Genomic DNA, 15,528 nt, shown 5'->3' with positions numbered 1-15,528 from the left:
CTTTAAAAAAGTCTTTTAAAGCAACCAGTGTGCTGCCTGTAAAAATGAAAAGCAACCTAATAATACAATTGTACAAATGTAGTGAACAGAATTGCTCAGGGGATTAGTAATAGACTTGAAAGTTTTTCACTTGTGTTATCTTAACCACACTTAAACTGGTAATGGTAAGCTCTATCAGTGCAAATTGGGAGTTTTCTTGTTCACACTTGGGGCTTGAACTGGTACAACTACATTAGTGGCTGACTACAAAGTGAACTATCAATATAGGCAAAGGGTTGCATTTTCAAGTGCCTATGTGACATAAGCAACAGAGAGTACTGTGGCACCTTTAAGACTAACAGATGTATTGGAGCATAAGCGTTCGTGGGTGAATACCCACTTCGTCAGACCCGTGTCTGCTTTTTACAGATCCAGACTAACACGGCTACCCCTCTGATATGTGACTTAGGAGCCTAACTCACATTTTTCAAAAGTGACTTAGGGCTAGATGCACGCTGGGATCTAGGTGTTGCAACACTCAGCGTTACCACACTTAACTTTTAGGTACATAGAAAATCATTGGGATTCACAAAGCCTAAGTTGAGTGCTCAGCCTTTCTGGGCAATGAATGGAGGAAGATAGGTGCCTAATAACGTGATTCACAAAAGCCAGCATGCTAGGTGTCTCCCTGCCTAAGCTAGCCAATGGGAGGGGTGTGTTGTAAGCTGCACCGTTCTCCAGGAGTTCAATGCCTATCTCTGCGTGGGCTTCTCAGCTACGAACCCACTTCTGGAGTGAAGCACCTATGGTATTTCTTGCAAGCAGCAGCTCCCTGCTTTTTAGTCCAGGGGTGAGGGTACCCATCTGAGATGTGGGAAACCCTGTAGCAAGTCCTCCTGTTGTCTGAGAGAGAGAGAGCATTTGAATGGGAATCTGCTACCTCTCTGGTAAATGTCCTAATCACTGAGTTGTGGGATATTCCGAGGTAGAACTGCCTCAGTCTCTCCTGTGGAAGCTGTTCCACTGTGGAGAACTAGTTACAGAGTCATTGGCACAGGGGAACTGGATCCTGGTTCTTCCACATCCCGGGTGAGTGTTGGAACCACCAGGACTACAAGGTCATTCTTGTGCAGGTTTGCACTCTCACTCTCTTTGGCCCAATGAGTCTTTATTTAGCCACAGTGGAACAGCTTCAACAGGAGAAATTGAGGAAGCCCCACCACACAATATCCCACAGCCAGTGGTTAAGGCACTCACTGGAGAGGTAACATCTCTGTTCCAATCCCTTCTCTCTCTTAGGTGAGGGTGGACTTGAGGTGGGGGGGGTCTCCCACTGTCCAGGTGAGGACCATAACCTCTGGGCCAAAAGATATGAGGGAGGTCCTCCCCACCCAGCTTTTTTGTGTGGAATTAGGCAAAATTACAAAACTGGGCCCTGCAGGCAGGTTAGATGGAGGAACACCTATCTTCCTCTGATTTGTGAATTGCACTGGGGCTTTGGCATCCTAACTCCTATTTATTTCTTCATTATGCATGAAGAATACAGCATATTCTCCCCAAAATTACAACACTTAGGGCACAAGATGAATCTTCTGAGTCTTTACAAGTAAATGCATTAATTTGTTTCAGTTAAAATTAATTTTAAACGGGTCTCAAGAAATTTAGCACCCTGTGTCACACCATTTTTGTGTCTGCAATGATCCTAGTATTGGAACAATACAAACCCTTCAAACTTGATTTCAATGGGAATTAGGTGCCTAAGCCCTTTGGAAAATCCCACTAGACACCTATCTGCTTGTTAGATGCCTAAATACCTTTAAAATCTGGCCCTAAGTGTCTATGCCATTTTAGAAAATGGGACCTATGCTCATAAGTCATTTTAGGTAGTTTTTATTCTCTAGGTTATAGCTTTGTAGAGGGTGAGACAGAATATAAAATGATTACAAGAGCTCTGAATCTGATTTTTCCAGCATGTATCTAGGTGCATTGTCAGTAAGCTACAATTAAGACCCACCTTAAGTATGTAAAGAAAATGAAGTTGTAGTGACAGTTTGTGTCTGTAATATATTATCACAAGGTGCGTTTGATATTCATATAGAGCAAGATTCTCAGCTGATGCAAATCAGAATAGCTCCGCTGACTTCAATGTCTGAAATTGGTTGAAATCCTTGTTTAGGTTACAAGTATAAATCAGTTTGATGGTCTCCGCCTATTGTAAAGGCAGATGCTTATCCTCCTCACATCCCCACCACATATACTGTGACATTTGAGCACATCTGATGGTTTGCTCTCTCTGACTGGCCAAAGGTAATAGCAGAAATGTACACTGGTAGCTGAAGTTTGCATAGCACCCATGAAAGCCATTCCTAGCTGTGGTCAGTTGCAACCCTTACATTAATGAGCAACAAAGAAAAAACAAATAATAAACAGATTATTTCCTGGTTATTGTTTATTGTGCAAGATCCAGATTTTCTATGTAACAGGAGTCTTTAATTCAAAGGAGGGGAAGGATGATCCAGTGGTGAGGACATTGGACTGGGACTCAGGATACCTTGGTTTAAGTCCCTCCTCTACCACAGTCTTCCTGGGAGACTTTGACTCCATAACTTAATCTCTCTGGATGGGATTCACAAAGGTACTTAGGAGCCTAACTCCCATTCAACTATGTGACTCAGTTTCCCATTTGTAATATGAGACTAATAGCACGGCCCTACCTCACAGCAGTGTAGTGAGGCTAAATACATTAGAGCTTGAGCGGTACTTGCAACAGTGATGGGAGTCATATGAATACCTTGGATAGACATAGCTGAAAACATTACAGTATCTGATTCACTTACATGGGTGTTTTTTCTTCTGTTAGTACTATATATAATTCAATCCATACAATTATAACTAAAATATGAATGCCACTTAGGCTCCCATGCATGTATTTCATTCAGTTTATATCCTTATGACTAGGGCCCTACCAAATTCACGTCCATTTTGGTCAATTTCATGGTCATAGGATTTTTTAAATTGTAAATTTTATTATTTCAGCTATTTAAATCTGTAATTTCACAGTGTTGTAATTTTAGCGGTACTGACCTATAAAGGAGTTGTGGGGAGGTTGTGGTACCTCTACCCTTACTTCTGCACTGCTGCTGGCGGTGGCACTGCCTTCAGAGCAGCTAGAGAGCAGAGGCTGCTGGCCGAGAGCCCAGCTCTGAAGGCAGAACCATCGTCAGTAGCAGCGCAGAAGTAAGGATGGCATGGTATGGTATTGCCACCCTTATTTCTGCACTGCTACCTGCAGACCTGGGCCCTCAGTCAGTAGCCACCACTCTCTAACTGCCCAGCTCTGAAGGCAACAGCACAGAAGTAAGGGTGGCATAGTATGGTACTGCCACGCTTACTTCTGTGCTGCTGCTGGTGGGGCGCTGCCTTCAGAGCTGGGTGCCTGGCTAACAAACGCTGCTTTCCATCCTCCCAGATCTGAAGGCAGCTCAGAAATAAGAGTGGCAATACTGTGACCCCCCTAAAATAACCTTGTGACCCCCCCGCAACTCCCTTTTGGGTCAGGACCCCCAATTTGAGAAAATCTGGTCTCCCCTGTGAAATCTGTATAGTGTAGAGTAAAAGCACACAAAAGAACAGATTTCACAGGGAAAGACCAGATTTCATGGTCCATGACACATTTTTCATGGCCGTGAATTTGGTAGGGCCCTACTTATGACATCTATCTACCTGATTTGTAGATATCAAGTGTACATGCAATTAGCTGTGTCTACAAAATTTCACGGAAAACATCAGAGGGCAGGTTGATGCCCCTTTAAAAATCAGACCTAAAATTCATTCATTAATTTCCCTGTAACCACGTTTTTTTATGTTTACTATATAAGAATTTTACACACATTTCTTCAACACTCTTGTTTTCTTCACTTATGGCTTGATCCCACTTCCAATGAAATCGATGATAGCTTTTCCATTGACATCAAAGAAGTAAGACCAAATCCTTTGCTTCTACAGCTGCCCCTGAATAGCAAATACTTCAATAGTGTTCTGTTTTTGAGTACACTAGGGCTTTTTAAATCCAAAGCTGGAGTTACTACTTTACCCCATTTCAACAGTGAGAGTGATATGATTGTGTTTTATTGCTTTGTTTATTACCCAGCGTCCTTAGTTTTCTACAAATCATCAGTCAAGGAATCCATAGAAAAAAATATTAAAACAGATAGAAATGACTGACCTCAACATAATTGTGGGAATGACTGGCTTGGAAAATATTCTTAAAATGGTTTGTGCAGCTGATGACCTCACCTCTTATTTTCTCTTCTATTCTGTCACATCCTTAGTTTTTCCACCACAGTCCTGATCTTTGTTGCACCCACTCCTCTTTTATCCTTTTCTCTTATAGCCTTACCAACCCTATTTTTCTCTGCTCTCCCCTGTCCCCATTACCCACTTAGAAGCATTCATTCTCTTTTTCATCTCTTCCCTCTCTTCTTTCTGCCCATACCCTATTTATTTATTCAGTTTCATTTACTTTACCCAAGTCTTACTTCTGCAGTTCACTCTGATTCTTTCCTCATAGCCTCTGTTTCCCATCTCCCAGGTTCTACATTTACATATTGTATTTACCACTGAAGATTAAGCTCCCAGTTTGCCAAGTCAGCCTTCCACCAAGCAGCTGGTCTGTTTAGTTAGTGAGAGGAGGTCCTGTGTCCGTGATGCTGACTCAGGGGAGCCAGGGATTAGTGGATTTAACACAGAAGCAGCAGCAACTACAGTAAGAAAATTATGTATGGATCTACTACTGACTAGGCCAAGATCACTAGGTTCTCTTGGTGAAATCCTGGCCTTATTGAAGTCAATGGCAAAACTCCCATTGATTTTAATTGGGCTAGGATTTCACCCTCTGTGACTCCATTTAACTCATCTGTAAAATGTTTGTTATTATTATACTCGAATGAGTGCCGTGGAGCTGAATTAATAAATATTTGTAAAATGCTTTGAGAGCCTCAAAAGAAAGTTGTTCTATGGGGTCAGTACACAGTTGTGTCAATTTTTCAAAAATGAAATAGTGTAGCTGCTTCCAATGAACCTGATACAACAGAAGAGGTTTTACCAGGAATGTTTCTGTGTATACTGTCCTTCAAGCAAGGAGGTAGAGGAAGCCCATCACCATCCCCTGCGATCTAAAACTCAAAGTCATAGATCCTTCCTTGGATACGCTGGGATTACATCATTACTGAGAGGTGAATTTTTCCTTTAATTTCCTTTTTTGGTCTCAATATGAAAAAAGTGAAAAAGAAAAACTGGTGCTTGAAGACTGTTTTGTTACACTGGAAGAGCCAGAACTCACAGCCCTTAGTCATGCATGAATTGTCATGTTGGCTTCATCACTGGGATTATTCATGTGAACAAGAATTTCTCATATGAATATGTACTGCAGAGACTGGCCCTAATATTTGGAATGTGGGAAAACAATTACAAAAACTCAGCAGATGCTGGAACTTGAGGAAAGGACAAATGAGAAACATTGCTGTGTAAATGCAGGAAACTTATTTTGGATCTAAAATTTGAAGTACATTTGAGGACTGGTGAAATCTTTTCACAGTCCACTTACAGATCTTATCAGAAGAAATGTTCTGTGACTCAGGGAATTCTTCTCTCACACCAACAATTTCCTCAAATCCTTGTATGGATAAAGAATAGGTTATTTCTGAAGCTTGGGAGAAATGAGTGATTGTTTTCTGGGGTAAATGGATTTATATACTCCTGAATATTGCTCATGCTTCACAAGCCTCTAAACATAAGCTGATTTCTCTTAAAATAGGTTGTTCTTATAATGGAGCAGATGTGGCTCTTTTGTTCCCTGATAAATCGTACAGAACATTGTTTTAAATGGGAAAAAATGTATTCTTTGATCACTGTTATACTAAATCATTTTAAGGTTTTGCTCCCCATGAAATGAAGGAAAAACCAAATAAGGTATAGAAAGTGCATTAGATTCAGAAAAGCAATTATTAAGAACCTCAGTTTTACTCTCACTCCAGTATTGCTTTTTTATTGACTTTCTTTGGGCCTCATCCTGTAGTCCTTGCCAAGGCAAAATTCCCAGTAAAATCAATGGGATTTTTACCTAGATATGGGGGGACAGCAGGATCAAGCTGTTTCTTGGCAATTATTCTCTTTTACAGTAAGCATGGTATTTCTGCTTTTTCTTAATGCATTTGTCTCTCCTTGGAAATATACTTTTCTGATATTTTGGATGGACTTTTCTGATGTTTGGATGTGACATAAAATACTTCTGTTTGGGCTTTGTATCACTAAATTCCTCAGTCCCAGCTGCTCCATACAAGTGGGTCTTTACATCCATGTAGAGCCCTATTGAAGTCAACAGGGCTGCACATGAGCACAAGGGAGGGTCCAGCTATGCAGAACAACTTGCAGGATCATGGCCTAGCTACTGTTGAAGCCTCAGTTTTCCAGTTTTTTGCAAATTTGCAGGAGCTTAACTTTCTGCACATGGGTAGCCCCACTGAGTTCAGTGCATGTGTGTGTGTACAGTTAAGCACCTGTGTAAGTATTTGCAGAATTGGGGTCAAAATTGGTATCCCATTTCGGATGGTCTGTTCCCCACATGTATATGTTTTCCTCTCATGGTTACCCCTGTGCTGTCAAACAGAGGGTATAGATGAATTGGTTTTCTTATTCTAGGAATGTTACACTTAATTGATGTGCCAGTGTTATACTTAGATTAAATAAAAATATTAAAAATATACTAGCTGAGGGTGTAATGTGACAGTTATGGATATTCTACTTTTTGTCATATTTCTACATTTCCATGTCCATGCTGTTACAGACTACTTGATGTCTTCTTCTTGTTCCCTTTCCACCTGCTCTTGTCAGTTGAATAGTTATTATTCTCAGCTCATAGTAGTTGCAAGACAGCCAAATTGCCTCTGTTGCTTCCCAAAGACACAAGTAGAATGAGGAAATCAGCAGAAGGATCCACTTAATATAGACACAGCTTGTGATCTACAGCTTTTTGAACAAAATCAGACCCAGTGTGGGCAGCAAGAGAACTAGATACTTGCCCAGTAGTTCTGGCCCTGGTATGGGCTGCAAGAGAGGTGCGGAAACCTGATCTGCTCCCTCTATCTGCTCTAGTGTTAAAGCATTTAGTAAAGTCTTCTTTCCCGGTGGAGCAAGGGTACCCATACTGCACCTGGAACTCTGCATCTCTGTTTTTTGTTAAAAACTTGACTAAAGGAACATTTTGCTTTGGATATAATGAGCTAAATTTTCAAAGCAAGCCAGGCAAATTTTCATCTGCAGTTCTGGATGCACAATCATTGTGGAAAGACTATAATTTTAGCATCTAATTTCTTGCTGGGTAGTTGCACATACCACTTGTGCCTGCAAATCATGTAGTTGGGCACTGAAATTCTATTATTTGTGTCAAGAAACCATTCTGCATGCAAAAATTGTAGATGGAAATGAAGAGGTCACGTGAGGGCCTGTGTGCCTACCAAACGCTCAGCTGGAGAGTGCAGGGATTGAAAACCTTTACTGCTTAAAGTTGAAACAGAAAAAGGAGCTCTCACCCTCCAGCAGAAAAGGAGGAGAAACTGTAGGGGAGCACTGTTTACTCAAGCCAGGGAGAGATCTCTCTCTCTCCACTCTTAGCAGAGGAGGAAGAACTGTGTTCTCCCTTTTTTTAACCCCAGATGAGATGAGGAGAAATTTTTGTCTTATCTCAAAAATCTGCAGGAGTTGCCAGGCCTGAAAGAAAGGGTTCTCATCTCTGAATAATTAAAAGTGACTGGTAAAGGTTTAAAAAAAAAAAAAAAAAAAGCGGGGGAGGTGTGCCCTGTTTGCTTTTTTATAATGTACAAAGAGAGTTTGAAAGCTTCATTTGTTTATTTTAAGATATTTTTTTCTGCTTGTTTTTTATAGTAGAAATTCGGGTCTCATCTGGCCTGGAAGACTCTATGATGACTGAAGATCTAATGAAATGATGACATCACAAAAGAGTGAAATTGAAGCAATTGAGAGGTAAAAGGATTTTTTTAGTCAGACTGTTTAACACTCTGGCCTGGATCCACAAAAGGACTTAGGCACTGTGACTTCTCATTAGCAAACTAGGGAAATGTGGTCTAAATGAAATTACTATATGGTGGGTGCATAACTGGTTGAAAGACCATACTCATAATGTAGTTATCAATGGTTTGCTGTCAAATTGGGGTGATGTATCTAGTAGGGTCCCAAAGGGGTCTGTCCTGGGTCTGGCATTATTCAATATTTTCATTAATGACTTGGATAACAGAGTGGAGAGTAGGCTTATGAAATCCGCTGATGGTACCAGGCTAGGTGGAGTTGCAAGCACTGTGGAGGACAGGATTAGAATTCAAAACAACCTTAGCAAATTGAAGAATTGGTCTGAAATTAACAAGATGAAATTCAATAAAGATAAGAACAAAGTACTACATTTGGGTAGGAAAATCAAATGCACAGATACAAAATAGGGAATAACTGGCTATACAGTAGTACTGCTGAAAAGGATCTGGAAATTATAGTAGATCACAAATAGAATACTGTATATACTTGATCATAAGCTGGTTCATTTATAGGCCGACCCCCACAAGATGGATAAGTAAAAATGGAAATTTTTTATGACCCATTCATAAGCCGACCCTATAATTCAGGGGTCGGCAAACTTTGGCTCCCGGGCCATCAGGATAAGCTGCTGGTGGGCTGAGATGGTTTGTTTACCTCAAGCGTCCGCAGGCACAGAGGTAAACCTAAGTAAACAAAGTGTCCCGGTGCACCAGTGGCTTACCCTGACGGGCCGGGACAGCAACTGGTGGGGAAATTTGGGGTGGAGGTGGGAGGTGGGGGGAGAAGCTGGGGGTCAGGGGAGTAACCCCTGTGACCACCCCCCCACATGACCCCACCCCTAGCCCAGGACCCCCACACTCTCCCCATCCCATCCCTTCCCACCTTAGCTGAGGGGGGCCAGGTGAGGATGTCTCTGGCCTGGCCGGAGCTGCTCCGGCAGGTTGGGCAGCACGGCCGCAGCCTGCTCCGGTGGGCTGGGCCAGGCGGCATGGCTTGCTCCAGCGGGCCGGCCGGCGCGGCCACAGCCTGCTCTGGGGTGCAGGGCTGAGCGGCACGGCTGCAGCCTGCCAGCCCCGGAGCTGCAGCTGCTTTGGAGGCTGTGAGGAGAGCAGCATGGTCAGCAGCAGAGAGACTCTGGCCCCGCCTCTTCCCTTCTCGCTCTGCTGGCTGTGCTGCCTCTCCTTGCCCCCTCTTGGGGGGGAGGGGCCGTGTCCCACCTCTCCTTCTCTATACCCATTCATAAGCCGACCCCCTTCTCTGATGCTTCCCTTTTTTACTAAAAAAAATTCGGCTTATGAACAAATATATACGGTATGTTTACAAAGTGATGTAGTTGCAAAACAGACTAATATTATTCTGCGATGTATTAACAGGAGTGTCATGTGTAAGACATGGGTGGTAATTGTTCTGCTGTACTGGACACTGGTGAGGGCTCAGCTGGCATATTGTGTCTAGTGAATCCAGAGAAGAGCAACAAAAATGATAAAAGGTTTAGAAAACCTGACCTTTGAGGAAAGGTTAAAAAAACAGAGCATGTTTAGACTTGAGAAACAAAGACTGAGGGGGGAATCTGATAACAGTCTTTATGTTAAGGGCTGTTATAAAGAGGATGGTGATCAATTGTCCACTGAAGGTACCGACAAGAGTTAAGGGCTTAATCTGCAACAAGGGAGATTTAGTTAGACATTAGGAAAAACTTTCTAACTATATGGGCAGTTAAGCTCTGGAATAGGCTTCTAAGGGAAGTTGTGGAATCCATATTAGAGGTTTTTAGAACAGGTTAGACAAACACCTCTCGGGGGATGGTGTAGGTATACTTGGTCCTGCCCCAACGAAGGGGACTGGATTTGATGACTTCTCAATGTCCTTTTCAGAGCTACATTTCTATGATTCTATAATACACATGCTTTACGGGAACCAGAAGGACCTATGGGGGAAAAAGGGAAGAGCAGATTTCATAATCCCATTTCTAAGGTGAAAAGCAAGTGTAACCCACACACACCACCGGCAGAAAAATTAAGGGTTTTTTTGTGTTGTTTTGTTTTTGTTTTTCAACCTATCAGGCCTTTTTTATCCACTATGAAGAAGCAATAATGGGCACAAGTGCAATTTAAAAATAATCCTTTAACAGGCAGTCCTACTTTCCTTTACCAGGCAACCCTAAAGATGGTGGGGATCAGTTGGGGTGGAAGAGCCTGGTTTGGAGAGGCTGTATCTCTCTGTTGACCAGAACTCAAAACTGGCTGCCTTGAAAGCAGCACACCAAAAACTATTGTGTTTAATTTGTTACCCTGTTGGGAAAGGAAACCTTTTTGTGTTTGTTTTCACTACCCTGCCCAGGAGCTTTGTTTTCCCAAGGCCAGAAGGAAGATCCAAAATTTCTCTTTCCCTTTGCCAACTGGGAGTTTCTTTGTTATAGTCCCTCCTTCCAAGGAAGAAATAAAAGTTTGTCTGGACCCTGCTTAAAAAAACAAACAAAAAAACCTTCCTGAAAGAAAAAAAAGGTTCCTGTTTTCTTTACACTGACTGTTTAGTATTTTTTCCTTTAAAGTAACACCGTCATTTTAAAACTCTTGTTTAAGGGCTTGTCTATATTTAAAATGCTACAGCAAGACAGCTGAAGTGCTTCAGTGTAGACACTACTATACCAGCGGGAGCAGCTATACCCAAAAGAAGCAGCTAGGTCAACGGAAAAAATCTTCTGTTAACCTGGCACTGTCTACACAGGAATTTAGATCAGTTTATCCATGCCACTGTGGGGTGTGGATTTTTCACACACCTAACCGATGTAGTTAAACCAATCTAATTTTCTTGACTAGACCAGGCCTAAATGTTTTACATGCTATTGTTACATCTACACACTTTAAGGTTTATGTAATTGGACAGCTCTTGGTTCAGTAAGTTTCACAGAATAGTCAGGCTCCAATTTTGCAATGAGCTTTGTGTGTGGACATACTGTTGCTCCCATGCACAGTTCACTGCAAGATTAGGACCTCCCTCTGCTTATGGGAGGGAACTGAACCCCATTCTCTTGAGTTACAAGATAGCACCGTAACTTGTGGGCCACCTTTCACCTGTTTGAGTGGGTCTTTCACATAACAACGGGTGAGAGATTTAATATATATATATTATATATATATATGGAAATTGACACTGTCAATCCATAACAATCAGCAGGGAGACCCGTGGTCAGGTGTAGTACTTGAAACTACCTTTAACTCATTTTTTAAGATGACTAGATATCAAATTGATGGTGCCTTGTTAATGCATTAGCAAATGGCTGTGACAAGGCTATTTGAAAAGTTGTCATAATAGAGCTAAATTTCAGAAAATATATTCTATTACACAAATGATTGGATCATAGCCAGTTAATATTGTACAAGGAGAGTAAAAGGAATACAGTAAAAACAGGTTAAAGCAAAGGGTACTTGTACAGGTCAGCAGTTCAAGTACCCAAGAGATAAAAGTTCAGTGGTTCAAGGGTACTGAGGCCCACTCTTGTTTTCCTTGTTAATGAATGATCCTGTGAAGGTCACTTAAAACTTGTTTAATTGCCAACAACCAGAAAATGAAATCAGGGGTACATATCAATATGAAAGAGCAAAGCAACTAAATTCACAACTGTGTTAGTAAGCTTGCCTTCTATTTATGCATTTGATATGTGCAATTAATTCTAGTAACATGTTAGATAATTAGATGAGAAAAAACAATGTAGCCAAGAGTACAGTAAATGACTTCAGTGGGAGTTTGCATGCATAAGGGCATACAAGATCAGGGCCTGAACTGGAACATCATGCAATGCACAGACCAGAATGTGTGGGACTTAGAGAAGGCAAATTTAACCGGTGAACAATCATAAGGCAAAAAGCTGTGAAACAAGAGACAGCTGCAAATCAGATTCAGAGAGCAAAACCTGAGCTGTCTGCTTAGAAAAAAAGAATTACTCTCCTTGCTACAGTATTTATCTAATGCAATATCCCCTAAAAGTTTGAATATGCTATGATAAGTATCACATTTTTTTTTTACTGTGATAGAACACATCTGAGGAGTATAAAAATGCACAATACAGAAAAAATATCACAAGCATTCAGGTGTAGGATCTTCCTATGAATGTTGATATATTCTCAGTCTAAACTTTCGCTTCAAATAAGTTAAGTTTCTAGCCTGTGTGACTGTGATTAGCCTTCACCTTGTAAGCATATGCAGAGTTGTCATTTTGACAGGTGTGAATATCTCCCGTGACAAATTATGCCCATTTTAATGTAAATACTTTAAACAGCTAAGAGAATCCCAAGAACTAGCTGAAGCACCAGCTGCAGTAAAACAGTATTAAAATATGTAAAGCTACTTATTTTGAGTTAGCATATAATTAAGAATATATTTGTTGAATATTTGGAGCTGACATTTTAAAGACTAGATGTAGACTGCTATAGTTGAACTGGCTAAGGAAAAAGAAACCAAGCATCTGAAAACATTCTGAACCCGTTCCAAACCAAAGGAGGACTGTCTAGTAATTAAAACAGGGAATTAAAGGGCTGAATTTCTGGTCCTCACACTAAGTGGGGAAAATCATTTGGTGCCTGTTCCAAAGCCCATCTTTCCTTTGACTTCACTGAACTCTAGATCAGGTAATAAGGTCCTGGGAGCTGAGAGTGCAGCAGCCTGGAGGATCAGGTTCTGAGTTTCTGTGCTTCAGTTTCCCCATATGCAAAATGGTTAGAAACATCTCCACCATGCACCGAGCTGTATTATTTAATGTTTGAAAAAGCTCTGAGCTTTTGTGATGAAAGGGTTTCTTAGATCTCTTTGCAAATCCCATATCATATTTGTTAGTATTCATGGGAACAAATGTTTGATGTGGTGATCCATATGACTCAGATTTTCTAAATAAAATAAAGCCCTATACTCATGAACTACCCTGCAGTAAAAAAATCACTCTATACAGCTAATGCATGAAAATATACACATTAAGAATTTCTCTGAGCTGCCGTAAGTAACTTTATTTTTTTTAATCGCTTGTGTGTGTATTGGCTGTTTTCTGTTGGACCTAGTTGTGCACATTTGTTGTTTAATCCCTGGCTGCTTTTGTAACATGCATGTTGAACACACAGGGCTAATAGCTGTCCTCTTTTACACTTACGTAACCATATTGCACAGATGTAATGGACAGAACTTGGCCCATAAATTAATATACATTAAAGGCCAAACTCTGCAGTTGTTACACAGGCAAACACCACATTGCCGTCAGTGGGGGATTCACCCAAGTAAGGCCTGCAGGTTTTGGCTCTTAGGCCTAGATCCTCAAAGGTGTTAGGCATCCAACTCCCACAGAAATCAAAGGGATTTAGGTGCCCAAATACCTTTGAGGACCAGTGCCTTAGAGTTTAGGTTTACTTTTTATAATAGTTCAGCCAAAGTATGTGCTGACTTACACTTTATGTGACCCCAGTACAGGGAATAAATGAATCAAGGTAGAATAATGTGACAGATATAAATTAAACCCAGAAGCCAAAATTCTCTGTGGGCATCCCCATCCAATCTGTGTGAAACCACTCAGTGCAGAATACAGGCCCTTGGAGGGAATTTTTACCTCCTGATTTCCTACCATGCCACCGCTGACAATGGCTCGGTAAAGAAGCTGCATTTTTGAAACTAGTAACTAGAGGCCGGTGTGTCACACCGGCTCCTATTAAAGACAAATCAAGACAAAAGCCGCTTCCTGCGGGGCCCAAATGCAGGGCCGAGTAGGAGGGGGGTTTCGAGTCACAGAGAGCCCAGTGACCAGCCTCTGACGGTGAGCGGGGCTCTCTGGGCCCGGGGTCTCGGATGTCCGTCCTCTGCATTAGCCGGGTCTCCGCGGCTGAGGAAGGGCTCCAGGCTTACAGACCACAAGGGGTTTGGGCTCAGGAGGAGTCACCGCTCCGGCGGAGAGGGAGGGCTGAAGTCCGGCCAGCGGCGGCTGCTGCAGCCCCACTGGGACTCCCTGCACACACACGGCCCATCGCTCCGTGTCACTCCGCAGCCGCCCCCCGCCCTCTGCCTGTCGCGGCGGCTGTAGGAAGGAGCCGGAGCCGGGGCCGGTGGTGAGCGCGGGCCCGGCCGCAGGGGGCGGGCTGGAGGAGCGGGAGAGGCGCCTCCCTCCAGGTGCTGGGGGCCGGAGTCCGGAGAGAGACGCGGCGCGGCTGCTGCTGGAGGCTCGTCCCGGGAGGTGAGCGGGTCCCGGGCGGGGCGGGAGGATGCATCCCCCTGCGCACGTCTCCGCGTTGGGCTGCACGGGGGAGGGGGGGTCTTCGGGCGAGCCTTGTCCTCCCAGCCCCACCGTGGGCCAGAGCCCTGCGGCCCCATTCATCCAGTGCCCCCTCTCCTCTCCATCGTCGGGCCGGGAGCATCCCGGGCTGGGCAGAGCTAGCGCCGGGGGGGCAGCGCCACCGACCTGCGCTGCTGGGGCCACAGGCTGGGGGCTTCAGCCCAGCGGCTGGCTGCCAGCAACCCCTCAGCACAGCAGCGCCCTGCCAGGCCTGATGTAGCTTGTCCCCCCACTCCACCCCCGAAGAAACGGCTAGGGGGGGCGCATTCTGCACTGATCGTCAGCCTCTTTTTGCACGCTCACCCTGCAGTTCAGTGGGGCACGCAGCATGTAAAGTCAGCCCGGAACTGGACCCAGTGCATGTTATCGTAGGCAGGTCACATTTTGAAAAGCACCCCAAAGTTACTTTCAGTGTCAGCTCTTCTCAGTGGGACTCCGGCTGGTAAGTGACTTTGGTGTGTTGGGAAATGTCCCCTGAGAAGGTAGGTACCAGGCCAAATTCTGCTCTGTTGCACACCAGTCATTTCTTCACTGACTTATTATGGTAGAAGCTAGAGGCCCCAACCAAGATCAGGGCCCCCATTGTGCTAGGCACTGTACATGATGAATAGTGAGAGTCAGTCCCTGTCCCCAAAGAGTTTACAATCTAAAGAGACAAAGCATGGGAGAGGGGAGTGACATAAATAGAGAAGTGACTTGTCCAAGGTCCTACAGTAGATCAATGGCAGAAGCAGGAATAGAATCTAGGGCTGGCCTATACGTAAAAATGAGGTCAACATAGCTAGGTTGCTCAGGGATGTGAAAAATCCACTCCCCCCTGAACATCATCGCTGTGCCAACATAATCCCTGGTGTAGTAGTTAGGTTGATGGAAGAATGCTTCCATTGGCCTAGCTAACACCACTCAGGGAGAGGGTGTACCTACAGCAGCAGAAAAACCTCTTCTATTGGTGTAGGATGTGTCTACGCTAAGGGTTTATGCCACCACACTAATTGCACCATAGCTATGCTGGTGCAGCCCCTATAGCGTAGACGTAGGTTTCCTGGATCCCAGCCTCTATGCCACATTGCCTTTCACATTACACCAGTGTAACTGAGAACAGACTTTGGCCCAGTTGTCTATGTGCAGGCTGGGAAACC

Source organism: Terrapene carolina, unplaced genomic scaffold, assembly GCF_002925995.2.
Source record: "Terrapene carolina triunguis isolate 2854851 unplaced genomic scaffold, T_m_triunguis-2.0 Scaffold84, whole genome shotgun sequence".
Taxonomy (NCBI): domain Eukaryota; kingdom Metazoa; phylum Chordata; order Testudines; family Emydidae; genus Terrapene; species Terrapene triunguis.
The sequence above is the reverse complement of the archived record's forward strand: the minus strand, read 5'-3'. Positions refer to the sequence as shown.